The sequence below is a fragment of the Littorina saxatilis genome, linkage group LG7 (assembly GCF_037325665.1).
Source record: "Littorina saxatilis isolate snail1 linkage group LG7, US_GU_Lsax_2.0, whole genome shotgun sequence".
Lineage (NCBI taxonomy): Eukaryota > Metazoa > Mollusca > Gastropoda > Littorinimorpha > Littorinidae > Littorina > Littorina saxatilis.
Window position 1 is genome coordinate 13,208,307 of NC_090251.1, and position 27,500 is coordinate 13,235,806.

At 45.0% G+C, this 27,500-nt stretch overlaps 1 protein-coding gene across 1 annotated transcript in view; it reads left to right on the forward strand.

Moving 5' to 3' along the window:
• Positions 1-27,500, forward strand: part of LOC138970727 (uncharacterized) — a gene marked incomplete in the record, with an annotated part of 52,150 nt that overhangs the window by 878 nt on the left and 23,772 nt on the right.

The following is a 27,500-nucleotide window of genomic DNA, read 5'->3' on the forward strand; positions in this document are numbered from 1 at the left end:
TGATAATCTCCAGAAATGGTCAGATAAATGGAACTTGTATTTTAACGTATCTAAGTGTAAAGTCCTGCATATGGGCAAAAACAATCCGAGACATGATTATTCAATGATGGTGAATGATGAAATTAAAACAGTTATGAAGTGCGAGGAGGAAAAAGATTTGGGTGTAACATTTGACAATCACCTGAGTTTTGACAAACATATCCAAAACATAATAAACAAAGCGAATAAAATGCTTGGCATAATAAAGAGAACATTTTCCTATCTTGACAATGACACATTTACAAAATTGTATAAAGCATTGGTCAGACCACATTTAGAATATGCCAACGTTTTCTGGCATCCGTATCTGAAGCGTCAATTAATCAGCCTCCCGGTGAAAGGGTGCAAAGGAGAGCGACAAAACTGACTGACTATTAGGGTTTAACGTCCTCTTAGACCAACTGGTCTATTATATTGGGACAGGTATTGGTAATACGCTGAAGATATGGTGTGATACATTGATTCGAACAAGCCCGCTGTGGCTGTCTTCTTCGACACACCAGCATTGGGTTTGTCTCGTCAAAGTATCGAAATACGATCATGATAATCAGAGACGAGAGATGATGCATGCGTGTCTTCGTGTTTTCCAAGCCCTGAGACTTTCGCTGGGAACGTGGGATCTTTTTCGTGCGCATGTGTGCACACGAGGGTGTTCGGACACCGAAGAGAGTCTGCACAAAGTTGACTCCGAAAAATAAATCTCTCGCCGAAAGTGGGGATCGAACCCACGCTGATAGCGACCAACTGGCTACAAAGCCAGCGCGCTACCAACTGAGCTACGTCCCCGCCCCTGACAAAACTGGTGAAGGCCTTGAAAAACATGACATATGTTGAACTAGATGATTACCCGCTTCGCCGGGTACCGGCTGAAAGAAGTAGAGCCGAATACCAGGCTGCACGAAGGAAAGGAGATAAACGCGCAAAACACTGGAGACCTTCTAAAAATAGTAACGTGCAGTGACCTTCTAAAAATAGTAACGTTGTAACGGGAATATGGATTGACGCCACACGAAGGAAGGGAGATAATCGCGGCTGAAAACACTGGAGAAGATAAGGAGAGAGTTACTGGTAGTGGATCCCGACCAAAAAAATAAAAAATCGGCTGCGCGCTGAGAGCACGTGTTGAAATATCTCATCGATGAGGTTGTGTCCGGGGTGTAGCTGAATACGGTGTCCAAATTTGAAAAAGATCCACCGAGAACTTTGGCCGTGCATCGCGAACAGACAGACAGACAGACAGACAGACAGACAGATAGACAGACATACAGACACTAGTCGTATATATATATATATCTAGAAGACTACGGGCACTCAATCTCCCGACCCTTAAATCAAGAAGACTCAGAGGCGACCTGATACAGACCTAAACAATCTTTAAGGGTATTAATAATGTCAAAGTCGAGTCATTTTTCAAGAAGTCTACCACTGATGTAACGAGGAAAAATACGGACACAATCTTTTTTGAATTTAGTAAAACTAATATCCGGAAACATTCCTTTTCTAACAGAGTTGCACCCATCCTGAACTCAGGTCAAAATGAGTTCGGCTCATTCTCTCAGAGAGATAAGTGGCGATAGCCGTTGAGCGATGACTGATCAGAATGAGTTGCACCATCATGGAACACACTGTCTGATGTTGTTAAAAATGCACAAACTATTAACACTTTCAAAAATCTGCTGGACATACAAAAACTTATGACTGAGTCACTTTATTTGTACGATAATTGATATTGAGTAAATACGACTTTGAGCATGTTAATATGATTGACCTGCAACAAATTTGATAATGAGATGGGACGCGAAAAAAGCCGTGAGGCTTATGGATACCAATCCAGTCCCTAACCACTACTACTACTACTACTACATGGTCTGCACCAGTTTAGCAGCGCATATGGTGTGTGAGAGAGAGAGAGAGAGAGAGAGAGAGAGAGAGAGAGAGAGAGAGAGAGAGAGAGAGAGAGGGGGGGATGGGGGAGAGAGAGAGGGTAGGAGAGAGAGAGTTTGACAGAGAGAGAGAGAAGGTTAAAGAGACAGAGAAAGAGAGAGAGAGAGAGAGAGAGAGAGGGGGGATGGGGGAGAGAGAGAGGGTAGGAGAGAGAGAGTTTGACAGAGGAGAGAGAAGGTTAAAGAGACACAGAGAGAGAGAGAGAGAGAGAGAGAGAAACAGAGAGTGAGAGACAGGGGAGAGAGAGGGGAGAGAGAGAGGGGGTAGGAGAGACAGGGGAGAGAGAGGGGGTAGGAGAGAGAGAGTTAGACACAGAGAGAAAGAGAGAAGGTGAGAGAGAGAGACAGACAGACAGAGAGAGAGAGAGAGAGAGAGAGAGAGAGAGAGAGAGCGGGAATGGGAGAGAGAGAGGAGGTAGGAGAGAGAGAGAGTTAGACAGAGAGAGAGAGAGAGAGAGAGAGAAGGTGAGAGAAAGAGAGAGAGAGGGATGAGAGAGAGACAGAGAGACAGACAGACAGACAGACATACAGAGACAGGCAGAGAGAGCAAGAGACAGACAGAGACAGACAGAGACCGATATGATTCTGCTATTTGTTTACAATTCGACGGTCTTTTACTACAGTCTATGTCCCAAAGCAGGAAGCAGTAATACACGCAATTATGATGGAACTGAATGACAGTTCATCTTAATTAAGAGTGCATGACATTAACGCCCTAATTAAATGAATGCCAGTCAGCAAGTGTCAGTTTGCAACCCCGCAGGCTTTTCCCTCTCTTGTATCTAGAGAGTCAGCGCGCTCTAATCAGCATTTCGTTTAGAATCAGGTTGAGCGTACCGCTTCGGTTTAACAGTCTTTGTTTACTGGGCTGGCTGTAGCGATGAAGTCATGCTTTTACATGTTTATGGCATAGGCCTACAGTCAAGTGCAGTTGTTATCAGCCAAGTTAGCTGTCAGTGTAGACGGTGCAGCCAGTCAGCTGTTGTTTTGAAACCTGTTTCAGCTTACTGTTCCGCTGTCAGTGTCTGGGAAAAACAGGCGGGGCCTTGATCACAGGCTCGACGGTTTCGCTATTAAAGCATGCAGTTATTGCGTTTAATATGATAATCAGCCAAGATATAAGATTTTATTACAACCACGTGCAGTACACAGGAATATGTAGCTTGGCTCAGATCAGCGCAATGGATCTTAGTATTCTTACTGCTGACGTTTATAGACAGGTTCAGTTTACTGTGTCGGTTTGCCACTCTTTGTTTACTGGGCCGATACATTTACAGCGTTTGTTAAACGGCTATCAGCAAAGTTCAGCTGCCGAAAACAATCGGTGCACTCCAACTTACAATGTTAGCAGTCATTTGTAGACAATGCATATATTCAGCGCTGGCATCTAAAGCCAGGTTCAGCTTATCGTTTCGGTTTAACAGTCTTTGTTTACGGGGCGGACTGTAATATATTTGTGGGGATAAAAGTTTTTCATTCATGACGTATGCTAATGATAATTAGACACATTGCTGGCATCCAAAGCCAGGTCCACCTTATCGTTTTGGTTTTACAGTCTTTGTTTACAGGGCCGACTTTAGCAATTAATTTATGCATTCATAAGGTTTGCTAATGATAATTAGACAAATCGCATTAGTGCAGCTGTCGTTAACAATCGGTGCACTAATTTACAACACTGGGAAGCCAGATTCAGAGGAAAATGTTAGTCTTTGTGATGCAGAAAGCAGCAATTAACTACGATGTCATATTTTGATAGCACCCACACACACACACGCAGACGCACACACACACACACACGCACACGCACATGCACACACACACACACACACACACACACACACACACACACACACACACACACACGCACACATAGCAGTTTTCTCGTTAAAAGACAAGTTTAAAGTGTCTACGTGAATCCACACAAAGACCCACAACTCCGTAGTCAGGACCAAAAAAAGCAATTCAGTGCACAGTGCATTTTCTATGCTTTTTACATTTAGTCAAGTTTTGACTAAATGTTTTAACGTAGAGATGAGGGTCGTCGTGTATGTGCGTGTGTGTGTGTGTGTCTAGACGTCTGTGTGTGTGTGTGTCTGTGTGTGTGTGTAGAGCGATTCAGACTAAACTACTGGACCGATCTTTATGAAATTTGACATGAGAGTTCCTGGGTATGAAATCCCCGAATGTTTTTTTCATTTTTTTGATAAATGTCTTTGATGACGTCATATCCGGCTTTTCGTGAAAGTTGAGGCGGCACTGTCACGCCCTCATTTTTCAACCAAATTGGTTGAAATTTTGGTCAAGTAATCTTCGACGAAGCCCGGACTTCGGTATTGCATTTCAGCTTGGTGGCTTAAAAATTAATTAATGACTTTGGTCATTAAAAATCTGAAAATTGTAAAAAAAAATAAAAATTTATAAAACGATCCAAATTTACGTTTATCTTATTCTCCATCATTTGCTAATTCCAAAAACATATAAATATGTTATATTCGGATTAAAAACAAGCTCTGAAAATTAAATATATAAAAATTATTATCAAAATTAAATTGTCGAAATCAATTTAAAAACACTTTCATCTTATTCCTTGTCGGTTCCTGATTCCAAAAACATATAGATATGATATGTTTAGATTAAAAACACGCTCAGAAAGTTAAAACAAAGAGAGGTACAGAAAAGCGTGCTATCCTTCTTAGCGCAACTACTACCCCGCTCTTCTTGTCAATTTCACTGCCTTTGCCATGAGCGGTGGACTGACGATGCTACGAGTATACGGTCTTGCTGAAAAATGGCATTGCGTTCAGTTTTATTCTGTGAGTTCGACAGCTACTTGACTAAATGTTGTATTTTCGCCTAACGCGACTTGTTTCGATTGCTTCAGGAAATCTTTCGCCGGCGCTTATACATGTACCAAGTTGTATGTTCTATTGAAAACGTTATTTTGAAACCTCGGCGGTCATAGCGCGCCTGCGTGAGCAAGACGTATAGGACTACCAGGAAGTTACAACACACCCCTAGTCTCGAGTCCCAGTCCGTCAGAAAACATTTAGTCTGAACTTCACTAAATGTGAAAAATACTATTGCCTATTATAGTGTCGTTGTTGTTGTCGTCGTCGTCGGAGAGAGAGAGAGAGAGAGAGAGAGAGAGAGAGAGAGAGAGAGAGAGAGAGAGAGAGAGAGAGAGAGAGAGAAGAGAGAGAGAGAGAGAGAAAGAGAGAGAGAAAGAGAGAGTGTGTGTGTGAGAGAGAGAGAGAGAGAGAGAGACAGAGAGAGACAGAGAGAGACAGAGACAGAGACAGAGACAGAGACAGAGATACAGAGAAAGACACAGAGAGAGACAGACAGACAGAGAGAAAAAAAAAGTCGCGTAAGGCGAAATGACAGCATTTAGTCAAGCTGTCGAACTGACAGAATGAAACTGAACTCACTGCATTTTTCGATGCAAAGGCAGTGAAATTGACAAGAAGAGCGGGGTAGTAGTTGCGCTGAGAAGGATAGCACGCCTTTCTTTATCTCTATTCTCTTTAACTTTCTGAGCGTGTTTTTAATCCAAACATATCACATCTATATGTTTTTGGAATCAGGAACCCACAAGGAATAAGATGAAATTGTTTTTAAATCGATTTCGGAAATTTAATTTTGATCATAGTTTTTATATTTTTAATTTTCAGAGCTTGTTTTTAATCCGAATATAACATATGTATATGTTTTTGAAATCAAGAAATGATGAAGAATAAGATGAACGTAAATTTGGATCGTTTTAAAAACTTTTTTTTTTCCTCACAATTTTAAGAATTTTAATGACCAAAGTCGAGAGATCTGAGCCGACTGCGAAAAAGTTGCCCCTCAGAGCTGGAGCACTTCCGCCTCAGGGGTTTTTACGCATGGAACGTCTCCCACACCGTGGTGTTAGGCCAAAAAAAAAAATAGTCTGTTTACGGTAACCCGACCGACCCTATTTTTTTCGCGCGACCCTAGACTTTTTTTTGGCATTTGGGGGAGAGAAAAAAAATTTTTTTTGCAAAATAACGTAAAAATATGGTTTTTTGGAAAACAAAACCAATCCCGACCTACCGACCCTATTTTTTGGGCCTATGTTACCGTAAACAGACCTTTTTTTTTTTTGGCCTTATACAGACGCAGATGATTGGGCTTGGTTCATAATAAATTCAGTGTCCCTCACGTAAGCAGCACAAATAGAGTTTGGTAACAGTACTGCTTGCTGCCATACTTCACCGGGAGGCATATGCCGGGGTCCGCTTAATGTCATTATGATAGAAGCATATGCTCACAACGGAATCTAGGATGAGGGATGTTGTGACGTTTTGTGTGTGTGAGAGAGAGAGAGAGAGAGAGGGAGAGAGAGAGAGAGAGAGAGAGAGAGAGAGTGTGTGTGTGTGTGTGTGTGTGCGTTTGTGTGTGTGCGTGTGTGTGAGAGAGAGAGAGAGAGAGAGAGTGTGTGTGTGCGTGTGTGTGTGTGTGTGTGTGTGCGTTTGTGTGTGTGTGTGTGAGAGAGAGAGAGAGAGAGCGAGCGAGCGAGAGAGAGAGAGAGAGTGTGTGTGTGTGTGTGTTTGTGTGCGTGTGCGCGTTTGTGTGTGTGTGTGTGTGTGTGTGTGTGAGAGAGAGAGAGAGAGAGAGCGTGTGTGTGTGTGTGTGTGTGTGTGTGTGAGAGAGAGAGAGAGAGAGAGAGAGAGAGAGAGTGTGCGTGTGTGTGAGTGTAAGTGTGTGTGTCGTTTAAGTTACAGAGGCTGGAGGGACAGGTTGGTGTGCACATGTTCACGTCACCAAAAGTGATGGATGGTATACCGGTAACGCAGTGTTTTTGCGAGAGGGGGGTGGTGGTGGTTTCGGATGGGCCGGAGACACAAGGCGAGGGAGAGGGGGGAGGGGGACAACACGCGAAATGTTACTGAGCTATTACGTTGGGTTTGAGTGGCACTGATTCCTGCAAAACAAGAACACTAGTGCAGAAGACTTAACATGGCAATCCCCTGTGTCTTCCCTGTTACACACCGTATAGAGTAGGCTAGGGCAAAATCGGTCAAGATTCACTTCCGGGAGCACGCACGGGCAGACGCTTGGTAAGTTTTTTCCTGTTTTCTCAAAGTAAACCCCGTTTTACACCCTGTGCTGCACCCGAGCGTTTGTAGACAGATGTCAGGTAACGTCTGCTATAATTTTATGATGGCTGATGCTGTATTTGTGGCAAAAACTTGCAATAAAATCGTCAGTCGGGAGCTAAAGTCCGGATGCGGACCAGATTTGGATGGCTACGGTCAAGATTGTTTACTTTTTAGGACCATTTTCGTCTGTTTTCTCGTTATATTTTGCACTCTGGCATATTCACGCATTAAACCCAACGCTCTTCTCACTTTTTGCATCAATAGAAAATCTATGTCCGCTTTAGATCTCCGTACTTGGGCATCAGCATTCACTTTATTCATTGAAGGCTAAAGTCCATCTCATTTCAGCCCAGAACAGCTAAAGGGCTAAAGTCCAGAACAAAAAGATAAAGAAGTCTTTGTGTTTGATTTATGCGTGCTATAAGCCCAGTTTGATTGGTGTGCAATGTATGACATACTCTTGAGAAAACACAGCAATGTTTTTGCATTGTAGGGGATGGGATTCAGCCCTTTCATTTGTCTGGATAGTTCAAATGTTTAACATTGTGCGAGGTTTTGCTTTTTGCAGATGGCTGATTTATCAGTACTTACTTTAGACAGCTTCCTCGACTGTTCCGAGGAAGTTGTGCCAGGAACGGTCGAGGAAGCTGTCAGTGTGCCGGCGGAGACTGACCAGACTGACCAGGAGCCGGGAGAACCGAAACATACATCTTGATCTTCTTGGAATCAAATGAAATCTTCACAGTGCTGGTTGTTTGTGAGAGGGTTTCTATACACTGCTGCATAATCCCAGGCTTTGCCTCTCCGACATTCTGTGTTTCCAAGCAGTTGACTGACGGTACAATGAAATTTACCTTTGATTCTGATGACAGGCATCTCCCAGAGTCAGCCGAACCTTCAACAACTTGACCTAGTCCTTTCGGGCCACCCATGAATCGAAGTAGCTTCCCACCAAAAAGCTTGTAAGCTGTTTGCCAAAACGTTTTGGTCTGACTTGCGAATCTCATTCCACATGTTTTCTTTGTAGAATAGAAAGTGGCAACGTCTAGAAAGAGAAGGAGTGCAATGTTGTCAAGTGGTAGTGTGCCGTCAGCAATTATTTCATGTAGGGATATCCAAGCCGACAGAAGACCCTGGTCTTTCAAGCGAGCTGCAGCTTTTAGCCACAACGGTACAAAGTCGTCCTCTTCTTTTTTGGGGGGGCCTTCTTCTTTTTTGGGGGGGCCTTCGGGACTCGCTGCGCATGCTTCATATTTGAAACTTTTGCTAATTAGCAAATGTTTCCCTGTTTTTTCATCAATGGTCAATTGACGAAATTTGGGCTGTTTATCTGAATGATTTGACTCCAGGTGTTCTTTGACGACTCTGATTGAGTCAAATTTGCCCTCGCAGTAGTAGCATCTGATGTCCATCAGCTGGAACAAGGAACAACACATTCTTAAAATAGTTATACCCATGCTATAGTGAAAGCAATGTTTTGGCATTTCAACATCAAGCCAAGAGTTCAAAGGGTGAAATTCAAACTGAAGACCCCCATCAGCACATTGAGGTATACAGAAATGCGCTTTATAAATGCTATTAATTCTTCTTCTTTTTCTTCTTCTTCTTCTTCTTCTTCTTCTTCTTCTTCTTCTTCTTCTTCTTCTTCTTCTTCTTCTTCTTCTTCTTATTATTATTATTATGATTATATTAGTAGTAGTAGTAGTAGTAGTAGTAGTAGTAGTATTACTACAATGCAAAGACATTGCTGTGTTTTCTCAAGAGTATGTCATACATTGCACATCAATCAAACTGGGCTTATAGCATGCATAAATCAAACACAAAGACGTCTTTCTCTTTTTGTTCTGGACTTTAGCCCTTTAGCTGTTCTGGGCTGAAATGAGATGGACTTTAGCCTTCAATACATAGTGCAATGAATAAAGTGAATGCTGATGCCCAAGTACGGAGATCTAAAGCAGACATAGATGTTCTATTGATGCAAAAAGCGAGAAGAGTGTTGGGTTTAATGCGTGAATATGCCAGAGTGCAAAATATAACGAGAAAACAGACGAAAATGGTCCTAAAAAGTAAACAATCTTGACCGTAGCCATCCAAATCTGGTCCGCATCCGGACTTTAGCTCCCGACTGACGGTTTCATTGCAAGTTTTTGCCACAAATACAGCATCAGCCATCATAAAATTATAGCAGACGTTACCTGACATCTGTCTACAAACGCTCGGGTGCAGCACAGGGTGTAAAACGGGGTTTACTTTGAGAAAACAGGAAAAAACTTACCAAGCGTCTGCCCGTGCGTGCTCCCGGAAGTGAATCTTGACCGATTTTGCCCTAGCCTACTCTATACGGTGTGTTTTATGCCATCGCATCATCGTGTCCCGTTTTACATTTAGTCAAGTTTTGACTAAATAGTCTTGAGTCGAGCGTTTGAAAATGCCTGAGCCTGAAGGCGGGTGTCAATTACACCTCTAGGTATCAGTCTGCCTTAGAGATTAGGACAACAGTTGGCCAGATGGCTAGTATAGCGCGCTGCATGTTCCTGCATAGGTCTCATGCCTGTAAATGTTTTAACGTTGAGGGGGGGAATCGAGACGAGGGTGTGTGTGTGTGTGTGTGTGTGTGTGTGTGTGTAGAGCGATTCAGAGAAAACTACAGAACCGATCTTCATGAAACTTGACATGAGAGATCCTGAGTATGGTATCTCCAGAATTTTTTCTCACTTTTTTGATAAACGTCTTTGATGACGTCATAAATTACCCGGTTTCGTGAAAGTTGAGGCGGCACTGTCACGCTCTCATTTTTCAACCAAATGGGTTGAAATTTTGGTCAAGTAATCTTCGACGAAGCCCGGACTTTAGTATTGCATTTCAGCTTGGAGGCTTAAAATTTAATTAATGAGTTTGCTCATTAAAGTTGTCATTAAAATCGAGTTTTTGCAAACAGATTTAAAATTGATTGCATCGTATTCTTCATCACATTCTGAATCTAAAAATATGTACATATGTCATGTTTACTCTTAAAATGTGATCACAATTAACGAAAATAGATTAATTAGTCTTACGATTAAAAGTTAAGAAATCGATCCAAAAATGATTTCATCTTATTCTTTATCATTTCCTGATTCCAAAAACATATAGATATGATAGGTTGTATTCAAAACAAGCTCAGAAAGTAAACAAGAATACAGAAAAGCGCGCTTTCCTGCTTAGCACAATACGCTACCGCGCTAATCTGGCGTCTCAATATCACTACGTTTTGCACGTGGAAGGTGAGCGATTTCCTTCACGCGGGGATTGGTGAAAAAATACAGTGCCTTCAGTTTCATTCCGTGAGTTCGACAGCTTGATTAAATGTAGTAATTTCGCCTTACGCGACTTGTTCATTCCTGTAATAATGAGTTTAGCCAGGATTACGGTCACCGGGTGTGTTGCTGCGTCGAAGGAAAGACGAGGGTTGTCATATTTGACCTTCTCTAATAGAAAGATCACCCCCTCCCCTTCCTACCCTGCCCCACCCCCCTCCTCCTTACGCATCATCATTTTTGATTCTCGTATAATTGCTATCAAACCATCCGTGTTTCTGGACATGCACCATTCCTGACTGCCTTCTGCACATGGTGGGGATTTTGTTGTTGTTGTAGTCATTTTATTTCATGTCAATCAATCAATCAATCAATCAATATGAAGCTTATATAGCGCGTATTCCGTGGGTACAGTTCTAAGCGCTTGTCGAAGAGTTGTCAACACAGGACTAACAAAGAAACTAACATCTTCAGACGGACACGAACCCTATCACACACTAGCAAACCCTGGTAAACAAACAACTGTTTAACAACAATGTACATATCAATAGCTAGGTCCAAACAATATATTTAGCACAAAGAAAACACCTCTCACAGAGCACAGCACAAGAATGTCTTTTGGGGCACAACACATCACGTCGAACATGAAAGTCGCAGCCAGCTACGGGAAGAACTGAGTCTTCAACCTACTGTTGAACGCGTCAAGAGAGGGGCTCTGGCGAAGCTCAAGCGGCAGGGAGTTCCAGACGGAGGAACAGACGATGTTCGGAAATAACTCTCTTTTTTTTATTTGGTGTTTAACGTCGTTTTCAACCACGAAGGGTTATATCGCGACGGGGAAAGGGGGGAGATGGGATAGAGCCACTTGTCAATTGTTTCTTGTTCAAAAAAGCACCAATCAAAAATTTGCTCCAGGGGCCTGCAACGTAGCACAATGTATAACCTTACTGGGAGAATGCAAGTTTCCAGTACAACTTAACATTTCTTACATACTGCTTGACTAAAATCTTTACACAAATTGACTATATTCTATACAAGAAACACTTAACAAGGGTAAAAGGAGAAACAGAATCCGTTAGTCGCCTCTTACGACATGCTGGGGAGCATCGGGTAAATTCTTCCCCCTAATCCGCGGGGGGTAGGAAATAACTCTGTCGGGTTTGTGTGGGTTATGAAAGAGTGAACACCCTTGCTTTTTTGGGAACAAATGAATTTACACGTGCTTCTGTCCACGTGTTTTCAGACACACCCCTCGCTAGTGATTGGCCCGTGCCATATTTGTCTTCGAAAAAGCTAAGGGTATGCACACCTTCACATTCCATAACAACCCGACAGAGTTATTTGCAGAATTCATCTGTCACGATCGGGTGACAGAGACCAAGAAAGTGTCACTCAGTGGAGTGCCTGTTCTGGGTCAATGTATGATAGAAAGCGCCTGTGCGTGATATTGGGCTGACGGGTTTTCGCTGACAGCGCGCACGGGATTTTCAGGGATTGAGTTTCCCGTGTCTTTTTTCTGCTTGGGGAGGCAGAATTGTGTATAGCTGGACTGGTTTGGTGACAAGGTCAGTCACGTGTATTTGGCTAGGTGGTCTGTCAGAGACTCAAGGACGACACACTTGACACCCAGCGGCAGAAGGGGAAGGATCTAATACACAGTTTCTAGAGTATGATGGTTTTTCACCGAGTATTATATTCGGCACTCTAGGGGAACTTCCACTAGCTATTCCTTTTCTCTGCCACGTATTTTGCTGAGGACAAGTCGTCAATTTTTCCTTCGTCGGCGATGGCTTTCGCATAAGGATTCGACAAGGGGTTCTGGAGGTTTTTGGTCACTGTTGACGAACAGAGGCTGTTCCAGGGAGGAAGCGGACTTTGCTTCCATTGAGAGTACAATCATAGGCTTTTGAGGTAATAAATCATTATTTAACGCTGTTGATGAGTCTGTGTTGTGGAATGAAATACTCTCTGTTGTTCTTTCCAGGTTGGCGCATGGTTTGCTCTCTGTGACGCTAAAATACTAATCTGTATATGGTTTTTGCAGATAGGGAGAGAGGGACGGAGGGTGGCTGTTTTGTTGTTGTAAAAAGTCAGTTTTGTGCAGGCCCACGTGCTCGATGAGATATTTAAAGATGACATGTTTTAAGGTGGTGGGTGAGGGGTAGCTGACGTGTTTAGTGCACCGATGCTTTCTGTTTGCAGCCTTCCTTCGATTCGTTCGTTCGATTCGTTCGTTCGCTTCGCTGCGTTACGTGTTCCTGTAACGTCTGCACGGCTGACTTTGGCGGGACCTGTTGAAGCTACGCTAACCAGGAGACCGGCTAACCAGCGGACCGGCTAACCAGCGAACCGGCTAACCAGCGGACCGGCTAACCAGCGAACCGACTAACCAGCATACCGGCTAAGCAGCAGCAGCAGAGAAAAGCTAAGTGCACCATGTCGTACGCACCCCGTTGACCACCGTTGTCTTTTCGTATCTATGATTTCATTGGAGTAGTGACAACGTGGGGTGTGTGACACCTGCACGAACTAGAGCTTTTCGAACAGAACATTCGCATTTAACTATATTTACACGGGTTCAGCGTGTTACTATAATTTTCTACATACTACTGGCATTTTGTCAGTGAACACTGGGTTTTTACGTGTTGAGAACGTAAAAGGAACATATTTTGAGTGAAGGCTCGAGGGAGGTGGAGAGTTTATACATAAACAGGCGTCTGAAACTTATACTTTTGTTGACTCTATTTAATTGTATGCCTGCGAGAGTGGATCGTGGTGTGGTTAGTTAATTAGTAGTAATTAACCGGTTCATAATCACCTTGAGTGATATATTGGAACGTGACACATGGGGGCCAAGCCGGGATTTACTCAGTTAATTTCCAACTGATAAAGACCCACCAATTAAGGATAACTAAGAGCAGATAATCTCGTCAGTGCTCGACTTATTTTCTGCTTGGTGCTACCTTTTTTGTATAGTTTTGATCATATACCACACCTTAAGCGATTCACATCTTGCAGGAAATGTAAATTGTAATTGGTGAGTTATTGTATGCGCTAACTGTGATTACTTCCCTTTCCTTTGTTTGTGAATCTTTGTTGTTGTACGTTCAGAGTTTTCCGTTGCAGAGAGCTGAGCAGGGTTAGCGGATTTGTTATTCGTTTTACTCAGTTTTCTCTACATTGTTGTTTCGCATTCTGTAACAGGTTACATTTCTACCGTCTTGTTTTACTTGGATTTTTCTCCATATTTTGACTTTGTTGGAATTTTGGGGGGGAAGGGTCCGAGGACTTCTGTCCTAACCAAGGCTGTGGGAGACACTCTGTTTCACCGCAAAAAGCAGCCGATAAAGTAGGCCACGGCTGTGGGAAACACTCTGTTTCACCGCAAAAAGCAGCCATAAAGTAGGCTACGCGATTTGTTCTACACCGTTTGGATTTTTCTTCTGCATTTTCCGGTTACTGGATTTTTGTATCCATCGCTTTCATCACCGCGTGTTCTAGCTATAGCTGCGTTAGGCTTACTTTGGTAATAAAGCTTTGCTAAAACTAACCATGGCTACAGGGGGATCTCCTACGAAGAGATTAACTTTTGAGACTCCTGGTAGCGAGGAACAGACAGAGCGAGACGCACGCGTTAGAGCGCGTAGTTTGCTTAAGCGCAAGGAGTTAGAACGTAAGGAAGACATAGAGCGACAGACGAGAAAAGAAGAGCTTGACAGACAAGAACGACAGGCCGAACGTGAGAGACAGGAACGACAAGACGAACGTGACAGACAAGAACGGAAAGAGAAAGATGAACGAGACAGACAAGAAAGGGAACGACAGGCCGAACGACAGGCCGAACGTGACCGACAGGACAAGAAAGAGAAAGACGAACTTGACAGACAAGAAAGGGAACGACAGGCCGAACGTGACCGACAGGAAAAGAAAGACGAACGTGACAGACTAGACCGGAAGGAACAGGCGGATCGCAATCTCCAGCTAGAACTAGCTAGGCTACAGGCCGAGAAGGGTACGCTTACTCAGGCTAGCGCGCCGACGTTTGTTGCCGACCGTACGAGACTGCCGACGTTCGACGATGACAAGGACGAGCTCGACGACTTTTTACGCCGGTTTGAGCGCATTGCATCTGACCAGAAGTGGGAAGAGGCCACGTGGGCTAGCCGCCTTAGCACCTGCTTGAAGGGACGCGCATTGCAGCTCTACAACGCTTTGGATGACGACGAGGCGAGAGACTATCAGGCACTTAAGAAGGCGTTACTCCAGCGCTTCAACCTGACTGCTGAAGCCTACCGACGACGTCTGCGTAACAGCAAGAGACTGAGCGGCGAGCTGAGTCATCAGTTTGTGGCACGCCTTAATCTCTACCTGCGGCGCTGGGTGGAGATGGCCGAAAAGGACTGGACCGTCAACGACCTTGCCGACCTCATTGTCATGGAGCAACTGATGTCCAGCCTGCGACCTGAGGTGGTGACCTTCGTGCAGGAACACCAGCCAAAGACTACTCAGGAGGCAGCCGACTGGATCAGAGTACACGAGGACGCCCAGGCGATCTCCGGAAAATCTTCAGGCTCACGGCCGGGAAAATCGGGAAATTCGGGTTCTTCAGGACCCAAGGACGGGAAGGACGATCAGGGACACAAGGGATCGAGTTCCAGATCTGACATCCAGTGTTACTACTGCAACAAGCGGGGCCACGTGAAGAAGGACTGCCACAGGAGACAGGCTGACCAGAAGGGCGTACACTTTGTTGGCAGTGAGGAGTTAAGGGACGTCACGAGCTCATGCACCATTCCACAACTCTGCGTTCCGTGCTCCAGGAAACATTTCCAGCCCCACTGCAACGTCTACGTTAACGGAGTGAAGGGCGAGGGTCTGCGGGACACAGGGGCAGACATGATAGTGGTTCGGGCGAGCCTGGTTCCAGCTATGGCCTACACAGGAGACAGCATCAGGGTGAGAATGGCCGAGGCATCTCACGCTTACGACTTGAACACGGCAGTGATCAAGGTCGTAACACCGTTGTTCACGGGGACCATTGTGGCCGTCGTCATGGACGATCCTCCATGCGACCTGCTCATTGGAAACCGGGTTCAGTTTGTGGACGGCGTCACCAGGGAGGTTCCCGTTTATCGGTCTCCCGACGTCATTTCAGTGCTCACGCGGGCACAGGCGGAGCGAGAGGACAAACCTCTCAAACCCCTACCTGCTGCACGAGCTGCCCTGGGGAACGTGACCCCCGCGCTTCTCGCGAAGGCTCAGGATTCTGACCCGACCTTAGCTACTCCTCGGGAGCACGCGAAGTCGGGGAAGGTGAAGCTGAGCGGGAAGCATGGGAGGTCAAGGTTCCTCAGGGACAAGAAGTTGCTCTACCGGGAGTTCAGCAACCAGGAAGGTGCATTCAAACAGGTTGTCGTGCCTCGCGAGTTTCGCGAGGGTGTCATGGCAACGGCACACGACTCGATTCTGGGAGGTCATCTTGGCACCAAGAAGACCACGGATCGTGTCTGGCGCCACTTTTACTGGCCAGGCATCTGCACGGATGTCCGACGTTTCTGTGCGTCCTGCGATAAGTGCCAGAAGGTGGTTGCCAAAGGAAGGGTGAGGAAGGTCCCCTTAGAGAAGATGCCGCTCATCGACGAACCCTTTCGTCGGGTGGCAGTGGACATCATCGGGCCCATCTTGCCTGCGTCTGAGGACGGAAACAGATACATTTTGACCATGGTGGACTACGCTACTCGATACCCAGAGGCGATCCCTCTGAAATCGATTGAAGCCACGCGAGTAGCTGAGGCTCTGGTTACTATGTGGTCCCGGCTGGGAATTCCATCAGAGGTACTCACCGACAGAGGCACGCAGTTCACGGGAGGAGTGATGGCGGAGGCAGCACGACTGCTATCACTGGAGCAGCACTTCACCACTCCTTACCATGCTCAGTGCAACGGACTGGTGGAAAGGTTCAATGGCACCTTGAAGACCATGCTGAGGAAACTAGCTCAGGAGAAACCACGCACGTGGGACAGGTACATCCCAGCATTGCTTTTTGCATACCGCGAGGTTCCTCAGGAGAGCTTGGGCTTTTCCCCATTCGAGCTGTTGTACGGCAGACAGGTACGCGGTCCCATGGCTATCCTGCGTCAGGCTTGGACAGACGAAGAAGCTGACGAGGAGGTGCAGACGACAGCGACCTACATCGTAGAACTCAGGAACAGGATTGAAGAGACCTGCAAATTGGCTCAAGAGAACCTGGGAAGAGCAGCACAGCGTTACGCGCGAGGATTCGACCGCAAGGCACGGCCGCGCAGCTTCAAGATTGGAGAACGGGTGTTGCTACTTCTACCTGTCAAACACAACAAGCTACAACTGCAGTGGCAAGGACCTTTTGAGGTGACAGCGAAAGTGGGCCAGAACGACTACAGGATCGTCATGAACGGGAAAGCACGCCTGTACCACGCCAACCTGCTGCGCGCCTACATAGAGAGGACTGCCTACGGGGAAAAGGACAAAGTGACAGAAGCAGTTGCTGTCGTGATGGACGAGACAACGGAAGAACAGGGAGGAGGACGTGTACCAGTTTGTCCGCTGGAGGCTAGTGAGGATCACACGGACGTGCACATCTCACCTGATCTTGGGGACGACCAGCAGGCGGACCTGCAAGAGATCCTGAAGGATGCAGCACGGGTCCTTACAGACATACCACTTCAGACGCATCTAGAGGAGTTTACCTTCGACTTGCTGGAGAAACAGCCAGTGAGGACGAAGCAGTATCCCATGCCTCATGCCCAGAAGGAGGTGGTCAGGAAGGAAATCGCCGACATGACGAAGTTGGGCGTCATCGAGCCAGCGAACTCTCCCTACAGTTCACCAATTGTGCTTGTAAAGAAGAAGGATGGACGCGTCAGGTTCTGTGTCGACTACCGGAAGCTGAACAAGATTACGGCGTTTGACGCGGAACCCATGCCTGATGTGGACTACCTCTTCAGTCACTTGGCCAAGGCCAAGTACTTTTCCAAACTGGACCTCACCAAGGGATACTGGCAAATTCCAGTTGCCGAGGAAGATCGCCCAAAGACTGCATTTACCACTCCATTCGGCCAGTTCCAGTGGACAGTCATGCCTTTTGGTCTGCAGAATGCAGGTGCCGTCTTCACTCGCATGATGAGGAAACTTTTGGAACCATTGAAGCGCGAGGACATCAGCAGTTTCATCGACGATGTGCTGATCGCGACAGAGACATGGACTGAACATCTCGACGCCCTGCGCGACGTGTTCGGAAGGTTGAAGGACGGAAATCTGGGAGCTAAACCGTCCAAGTGCTACTTGGGATTTCGGGAATTGTCTTTCCTGGGTCATGTTGTCGGCGAGGGATTGCTCGTTCCAGAGGACGACAAGATCCAGAAGATTCGGGAGGCGGAGCCACCGCGCACGAAGAGAGAAGTCAGGTCTTTCCTGGGCCTAGCCAGCTTCTACAGACGCTTCATCCCGCACTTTGCCGAAATCGCTCTACCACTGACCAACCTTACCAAGAAACTACAACCGACCGTTGTAGTGTGGACTGAGGAATGCAGCTCCGCATTCAACACCCTGAAGAGGCGACTCACCAGTCAGCCTATTCTCCGACTACCAGACCTGAACAAGGACTTCGTGCTGAGGACAGACGCTTCAGGGAAGGGACTTGGGGCAGTGTTGCTTCAGGAGACAGAGGGGTTTTTGCACCCCGTTTGCTTCGCCAGCCGTAAGCTGACCTCGGCCGAGGCAGCGTATGCAACGGTTGAACGCGAGTGTCTCGCCATTGTCTGGGGCATCCAGAAGTTCGAAGCGTACCTGTACGGACGACCTTTCTGTCTGGAGACGGACCATCAACCTCTGCAATATCTTCAGGTTGCAAGGTTGGCAAACGCCAGACTTATGCGCTGGGCGTTGATTCTCCAACCGTACCAATTCACGGTACGCGTCATTCCGGGCGCCAACAATGTTGGAGCTGACTTTCTCTCTCGGGCGGTAGAGGAGAACATGACTGTGAGCGAAACCGAGGTTTCGTCTTGAAGAGGGGAGGTGTGTCACGATCGGGTGACAGAGACCAAGAAAGTGTCACTCAGTGGAGTGCCTGTTCTGGGTCAATGTATGATAGAAAGCGCCTGTGCGTGATATTGGGCTGACGGGTTTTCGCTGACAGCGCGCACGGGATTTTCAGGGATTGAGTTTCCCGTGTCTTTTTTCTGCTTGGGGAGGCAGAATTGTGTATAGCTGGACTGGTTTGGTGACAAGGTCAGTCACGTGTATTTGGCTAGGTGGTCTGTCAGAGACTCAAGGACGACACACTTGACACCCAGCGGCAGAAGGGGAAGGATCGTATACACAGTTTCTAGAGTATGATGGTTTTTCACCGAGTATTATATTCGGCACTCTAGGGGAACTTCCACTAGCTTTTCCTTTCTCCCTGCCACGTATTTTGCTGAGGACAAGTCGTCAATTTTTCCTTCGTCGGCGATGGCTTTCGCATAAGGATTCGACAAGGGGTTCTGGAGGTTTTTGGTCACTGTTGACGAACAGAGGCTGTTCCAGGGAGGAAGCGGACTTTGCTTCCATTGAGAGTACAATCATAGGCTTTTGAGGTAATAAATCATTATTTAACGCTGTTGATGAGTCTGTGTTGTGGAATGAAATACTCTCTGTTGTTCTTTCCAGGTTGGCGCATGGTTTGCTCTCTGTGACGCTAAAATACTAATCTGTATATGGTTTTTGCAGATAGGGAGAGAGGGACGGAGGGTGGCTGTTTTGTTGTTGTAAAAAGTCAGTTTTGTGCAGGCCCACGTGCTCGATGAGATATTTAAAGATGACATGTTTTAAGGTGGTGGGTGAGGGGTAGCTGACATGTTTAGTGCACCGATGCTTTCTGTTTGCAGCCTTCCTTCGATTCGTTCGTTCGATTCGTTCGTTCGCTTCGCTGCGTTACGTGTTCCTGTAACGTCTGCACGGCTGACTTTGGCGGGACCTGTTGAAGCTACGCTAACCAGGAGACCGGCTAACCAGCGGACCGGCTAACCAGCGAACCGGCTAACCAGCGGACCGGCTAACCAGCGAACCGACTAACCAGCATACCGGCTAAGCAGCAGCAGCAGAGAAAAGCTAAGTGCACCATGTCGTACGCACCCCGTTGACCACCGTTGTCTTTTCGTATCTATGATTTCATTGGAGTAGTGACAACGTGGGGTGTGTGACACCTGCACGAACTAGAGCTTTTCGAACAGAACATTCGCATTTAACTATATTTACACGGGTTCAGCGTGTTACTATAATTTTCTACATACTACTGGCATTTTGTCAGTGAACACTGGGTTTTTACGTGTTGAGAACGTAAAAGGAACATATTTTGAGTGAAGGCTCGAGGGAGGTGGAGAGTTTATACATAAACAGGCGTCTGAAACTTATACTTTTGTTGACTCTATTTAATTGTATGCCTGCGAGAGTGGATCGTGGTGTGGTTAGTTAATTAGTAGTAATTAACCGGTTCATAATCACCTTGAGTGATATATTGGAACGTGACATCATCTATTGTCACTAGTGTCAAGTAAGAAATTAATTCATGAAAAAATGCATACGCTGCATAGAAAACATTGAGGCGGCTGATTTTTGGTATGTGTACAGATGGAGGGATGGTCTTATCCCAAGTGAAAGCCTGGCAAGATCTGAGACAGTGAGCCGAATCGTTCACATGAGAAAGACTGTGCGTTTCAGTTTTGTTATTATTTTTTTTATAAGATTAGGAAGATACTACACATGCAGCGTGCCCGTATACTCAATAAGGCATTATTATCAATACACTTGATGTTTCTGTGTGTATGGCTGTTCAAAAACTGAGGCATTCACATGTGGCACAGATAGCAAAAGAAAAAAATCTAACCGTTACGCTAACTTTTGGCTTGAAGCTTCGACGCGGATGTTCTTTACGTAAGGAGGAGAAGAACAAGGGTGAGTTATTGATCCTGCTGCTCCTCCTGATATGTCTCGTGACCAATGGCCATCTGGTCAGCAACGCTTGACGACCCCCCCTCCCTTATTCCCTAATTGAGGGTTGAACCCCCAGTGGGCAGTATCTCCAGCATAACTCGGCGGTAGTCCAACATGATTTTGGCCAGTGTAAAGTGAAGCTCGCTCAAGTGTCGAACGATGTTTCGTGTGACTAGATCTCGTCTGACGCCACTAGAGAATGCCGAATTGGGTGCGAGCGATGCAAGGGTCGGATTCAATTCAGCAACTAATCTTACCCAGGGTCCCATGACAACAGCACACCTTCTACAAGAATGCCCTCTGCTGGAGGAAAAAAAATAAAACGTCTGGGGATATCATACTCAGGAGCTCTCATGCATGTGAAGTTTCATGAAGATCGGTCCAGTAGTTTTCTCTGAATCGATCCACACACACACATACATGCATAAATACATGCATCTATATATATATATCTACGACTAGTGTCTGTCTGTCTGTCTGTCTGTCTGTCTATCTGTTCGCGATGCACGGCCAAAGTTCTCGGTGGATCTTTTTCAAATTTGGACACCGTATTCAGCTACACCCCGGACACAACCTCATCGATGAGATATTTCAACACGTGCTCTCAGCGCGCAGCGCTGAACCGATTTTTTTTTTGTCTGGATCCACTACCAGTAACTCTTCCTTATCTTCTGCAGTGTTTTCAGCCGCGATTATCTCCCTTCCTCCGTGTGGCGTCAATCCATATTCCCGTTACAACGTTACTAGTTTTAGAAGGTCACTGCACGTTACTATTTTTAGAAGGTCTCCAGTGTTTTGCGCGTTTATCTCCTTTCCTTCGTACGTACACCCGGCGAAGCCGGGTCCCAGGCGCAGCTTAGTCGGCTCTACTTCTTTCCGGCGAAGCCGGTACCCGGCGAAGCGGGTAATCATCTAGTACAGGGTGACCCAAAAAAAAGAGTACCCAAACAAAACGTCATAAATTGAACAAAAATAAAGCAATCTTCATAAAATTTATTTACACACACATGTAGCCTCTGCATGATTTGCACAGAAAATTTTAGCGTTCTAGCTTGTCTTTCAGGAAAGTTATGCTCATTCTACAGAACATGCTCCAAATGGCCTCCGCGCCACTGCAGGCAAACTTGAACTCGCCGCGCAAAGTTATCAATCACCCGCACACACTCCTGTTGCGAGATTCCGCGAATGGTTGTTGTGATGGCTCTCTTGAGTTCTGTGATTGTCTGTGGGTTGTTCCTGTAGACGTTGTCTTTCAGGAACCCCCAAAGATAGAAATCTGGGGGATTTAAATCCGGGGGAGGCCATTTGGAGCATGTTCTGTAGAATGAGCATAACTTTCCTGAAAGACAAGCTAGAACGCTAAAATTTTCTGTGCAAATCATGCAGAGGCTACTTGTGTGTGCAAATAAATTTTATGAAGATTGCTTTATTTTTGTTTAACTTATGACGTTTTGTTTGGGTACTCTTTTTTTTGGGTCACCCTGTACATACATACATACATACATTACCTGCTATTCAGACTTGGTCGTGTGATAGAGTTTTCTTCCACACGAGATTACGTTGATTGTCTAACTCAGCCTGACGGCTTCGTTAGACATCAGCTAATCGAAGTGTGGAAAAAAACTCTGTGACACGACCATGTCGGAATAGCATTTATGTCTCACAGCTTCAACAGAGGAGAGAACAAACACGTTTTGCGTACTCACGCTTGACAGACCTAAACACAGGAGCAGCCATTGTGGAGAGATCTACTTTTTGACGGAAGTGACCGAACAACTATGAATGACGTCTCGGTATGTGTGAATGACGTCACAGTCATCGTCACAGTCTGTATGTTTTGAAGCATCGCATTCTTCATGACGTCTTTCTGTGTCGGCATCCACGAAATGTTTGATCTTTTCGGGATCTTTGTCATCTATGTTCACAACTCTGTCCTTCTAGATCAGACTAACAGGCCTCGTGAGCGAGCCACTTTCCAAGGGCAGCTAAAATCGCGTATGGAAACAGTACTGTCGCCTGGGATGCCGTTTTCAGTATTCTCAGCGTTGAAGAATTTGTAAAGAGAAGAAACGATAACAGCAGGAGAAATGAAAGTCGTGTGTGCATTTTTGGGCTTTTTGAGAGACGATTTTGAATTTGAATCCGTTCTTGCCATGCTCCAAAGCGTGCACAAACTTGAAGACGCGAAGCGCCTGAATTGAGGGCGCGAGGCACCCGAACATGCTAGGGGAGTCCGGGACATGCCCCCCCCCCCCCCCGGAATATGTTTTTTTAAGGAAGCAAAAAGCTGCAATCTCGGGTCACCTGAGCTCAGAAACTGTCATTTAATCATCTCTCCCCCTCTCTGAAGGGGGGGGGGGGGGCGGGCCCCCTTAGCCCCCCCCCCCCTAAATCCGCCACTGACTACCCTAATCTCGAGTCCCCTTCTATGTTAAAACATCCCCCCCCCCCCTGCAGGAGAAGCTGTTTGTGAACAAGAAACAATTGTCTTGTGTGCTTGAAGGTTTTAGTACACAATTGAATTCTGCTGCCTATTATTGAAACATATAATTATCTGGAATCTTTCTTTCTTTCTTTATTTGGTGTTTAACGTCGTTTTCAACCGTTCAAGGTTATATCGCGACGGGGAAAGGTGGGAGATGGGATAGAGCCACTTGTTAATTGTTTCTTGTTCACAAAAGCACTAATCAAAAAATTGCCCCAGGGGCTTGCAACGTAGTACATGTACAATATATTATCTGGAATGCCCGGGTTGTTTTCTAAAGAACAACGACTACAATACTTTTTCAAAAGCACGCACTAGTGGCTTTTTCATTAATGAATTCATCAAGAAATTTCAACTCACAGCAGCAAGCAGTCAGGGCGTTGAGTTTTGGTATGTGTCCTGTGATGTTAATTAATTAATGACTTTGGTCATTAAAAATCTGAAAATTGTAATTAACATTATTTGTGTATAAAACGATCCAAAATTACTTTTATTTTATTCTTCATCATGTTCTGATTCCAAAAACATATAAATATGTTATATTCGGATTAAAAACAAGCTCTGAAAATTAAAAATATAAAAATTAGGATTAAAATTAAATTTCCGAAATCGTTTTAAAAACTATTTCATCTTATTCCTTGTCGGTTCCTGATTCCAAAAACATATAGATATGATATGTTTGGATGAAAAACACGCTCAGAAAGTTCAAACGAAGAGAGGTACAGAAAAGCGTGCTATTGAGCACAGCGCAACCGCTACCGCGCCGAAACAGGCTCGTCACTGTCACTGCCTTTTGCACTGGCGGCGGACTACGTTCAGTTTCATTCTGTGCGTTCCACAGCTTGACTAAATGTAGTAATTTCGCCTTACGCGACTTGTTTTATGTGTCGAAGCGGAGAGGATGCCGTTATCTCATGCAACAATCTGGCCAGATCTGAAATGGTAATTTAAACCGGCACGGTTGGCCTAGTGGTAAGGCGTCCGCCCCGTGATCGGGAGGTCGTGGGTTCGAACCCCGGCCGGGTCATACCTAAGACTTTAAAATTGGCAATCTAGTGGCTGCTCCGCCTGGCGTCTGGCATTATGGGGTTAGTGCTAGGACTGGTTGGTCCGGTGTCAGAATAATGTGACTGGGTGAGACATGAAGCCTGTGCTGCGACTTCTGTCTTGTGTGTGGCGCACGTTATATGTCAAAGCAGCACCGCCCTGATATGGCCCTTCGTGGTCGGCTGGGCGTTAAAGCAAACAAACAAACAATGGTAATTTAAGCTTAGCTTATTGTGTGGTCCAACTTGTTTCTGATGTATGATATACAGGCCCCCCGCGGGTTAGGGGGAGTCCCATATTGGTTGGGACGAGAAAGAATTTACTCGATGCTCCCCAGCATGTCGTAAGAGGCGACGAACGAATTCTGTTTCTCCTTTTACCCTGGTTAAGTGGTTTTTTTGTATAGAATATAGTCAATGTTTGTACAGATTTTAGTCAAGCAGTATGTAAGAAATGTTAAGTCCTTTGTACTGGAAACTTGCATTCTCCCAGTAAGGTAATATATTGTACTACGTTGCAAGCCCCTGGCTCTATCCCATCTCCCACCCCCTTTCCCCGTCGCGATATAACCTTCGTGGTTGAAAACGACGTTAAACACCAAATAAAGAAAGAAATAATTGTCCCAGTAAGGTAATATATTGTACTACGTTGCAAGCCCCTGGAGCAAATTTTTTATTAGTGCTTTTGTGAACAAGAAACAATTGACAAGTAGCTCTATCCCATCACCCCCCTTCCCTCCGTCGGGATAGAACCTTGAACGGTTGAAAACGACGTTAAACACCAAATAAAGAAAGAAACATGCACCCCCATGTTCTCGGAATAAAATCTTGTTTAAACCTAGATGGTGAGCCGAAATTGCTTCACGAGAAGGAGAGTGCATCTTAAGGCGATGTGTGGCACTAAACTTAAACTTGGAGAATACATGGAATAACCTAGTTTTCTTGGTAGTTATTGAAGTGACTTATTTACTTATTACAATGAATGAAAAATGTGTAAATATTAATGGACACAGATCGCCGTTGCTATGGAAACAGCCGCCATATTGGATTTCTAGGAAACACTTTTACAACGCGACGACATCATACATCAGAAATGCATGATATTTGGCATAAAGATACACATGTCTTTTATCTACAATCATATAGAACGATATTTGACTAAAGACTACAGGTGAATTTATATTAATTTTTGTAATAAGGATTAATGAATTTCTAGCCGCATATTCATTAATCCTTATTTCAAAAATGTATATAAATTGAACTGTAGTATTTTTTCAAAAAATCGTTCTAAGTGATTGTAGATAAAAGTCATGTGTATCTTTGTGCCAAATATTAAGCATTTCTGATGTATGATGTTGCTGTAAAACAGTTTCCTAAAAATCAAAAATGGCGCTGTTTAAGCCAGTTTCCATAGCAACGACAAGTCTATGTCCTGTAGTTTTCACATATTTTTCATTTCTTTTCATAAGTCACTTCAATAACTACCCAAAAAACTAAGTTATTCCATGAATTCTCCAAGTTTAATTTTGGTGATTTTAGTGCCTCACATCGCCTTAAAAGTGATCATAACGCGGCCATTGTCTTCTTGCTGTTTTTCCTCTATTGGCGTATATCACGTGCGTTGTGGTTCTAGTTTTTATCGCATGCCCCATCTGTACATCAGCCAGAATGCCACATCTCTCGAGACACAAGTGCTTAATTCAGCGAATAATGGCTCCCCTGGCCATCACTTTCCAATCTGTCCCGAAAGTGGTTGTCCTGGACTTTATGTCTGTAGTTTTATAGTTGTTGTGGTCGTTTGTGGGATATTGTGTGTGTGTGTGTGTGTGTGTGTGTGTGTGTGTGTGTGTGTGTGTGTGTGTGTAAGTGTGCGTGTGTGCGTGTATGTGTGTGTGTGTGTGTGTGTGTGTGTGTAAGTGTGCGTGTGTGTGTGTGTGTGTGTGTGTGTGTGTGTGTGTAAGTGTAAGTTTGTGCGTGTGTGCGTGTGTGTGTGCGTGTTAAAATTTTAAATTCATAACATTGCCGAAACACTGATATTGCCCTTTAGGCAAATTCGCCGAAGACAGTAAATCCAAACGACATCCTTGAATTACTTGATTACGCCTTCGGGGGCATGTTTTTCTTTCTGATGTTAAACTTCCCACTGTAGAGGGCCCCAAAGGGGGGGTATCATCACGATCACGGGAAGGGAAATTTTAGCTTTCACGATCACAGTTACCTTGATTTTTGTTTTCACGATCACGAACACCTTGACGAATAGAGGATCATAGAGTGATACAGCTGTGAAAAATGTACGTTGAAAATAAAATGCTTTGCAATAATGCCCATCACGATCACGAAAACAAATGACGATCACGATCACGAGACTTGATTTTTTTTGTCATCACGGATCACGGGCAAAGTCCCATCACGATCACAGAAATGGAAATTTCGGCAATCACGGTCACAGAAAGGTAAAAAAACGCCAATCACGATCACGATTTTAAACCCTTTGGGGCCCTCACTGTAGACAGGCTTGTTTGAGTTTGTGTGCAAAGAAAGGCCTAGTTATTAGTAATTCAGTTACTTCTTGGTTTGTCTTCTTTGATGTCGTGCAGTTTCAATCCGACGGCAGGCAGCTTCAATTTACCCATTTGTTCCTGGTAGTTCTACATCCATTTTTCATTGCAGTGAAGTTTTCGAGCTCGCGCGTCCGGGAAGCATTAGTTCAAGTCGGAAAAATGCTGTCCGTTGCCATTAAAGGACAAATCCCCTACGGATTTGTTTTCTTCTTTCTGACCGTTCGGCAAAAAATGTGGGTCCAAAAACACGCAGACCATGGAAACACGCAACGCTGGAAATGCTGGCAATACAAGCTTGTCTGCTGTACTGGAGGGGGGGGGGGGGGTGGGAGACTGGGGCGTGGGGAGGGGGGTGGCGGGGGTTTGGGAGCGAACTGATGGCTTCTTAAGTGAAAAAAGTGCTTTGACACGAGATCATTGATTTTTTCTTTTCCTCCTCTCTGTTATTTATTTCATGTGCTAATAACTTACAAGCTTACCGAATTGCGTCGATTTGCCAGTGACTGAACTTTTCTGGCCGTTTCTTTGAGAGAGTTGTAGTGATGGTGTGTGGAGCGGAAAAGGTTTGCTTTTATTTAGAAGAATGGATACAGAAATTGAACAGTTAGTTTTAGTTATCAATGTATCTGTTGAGTCAAAGCAGAAAGAGACGTTAGCGCTCCAAGTATAGAAGATAACAATAAGGGATACTTAGTTGTTGTTGTTCTTCTTCTTCTTCTTTCTTCTTCTTCTTCTTCTTCTTCTTCTTCTTCTTCTTCTTCTTCTTCTTCTTCTTCTTCTTCTTCTGCGTTCATGGACAGAAACCCCCGCGAATACTCATATTTTGCACCAGTGGCATTTTGCATACACGACGGGCTTCACCCCGTACTTTAGGCAGCCATACGCCGATTTCCGGGGACAATTACTATGTGATACATGTGTGCAACTGGTGTTGTGACAGCTAAGATAATACAATAATAATACTTAGATAATACCACAAATAATCGTAACAAACAC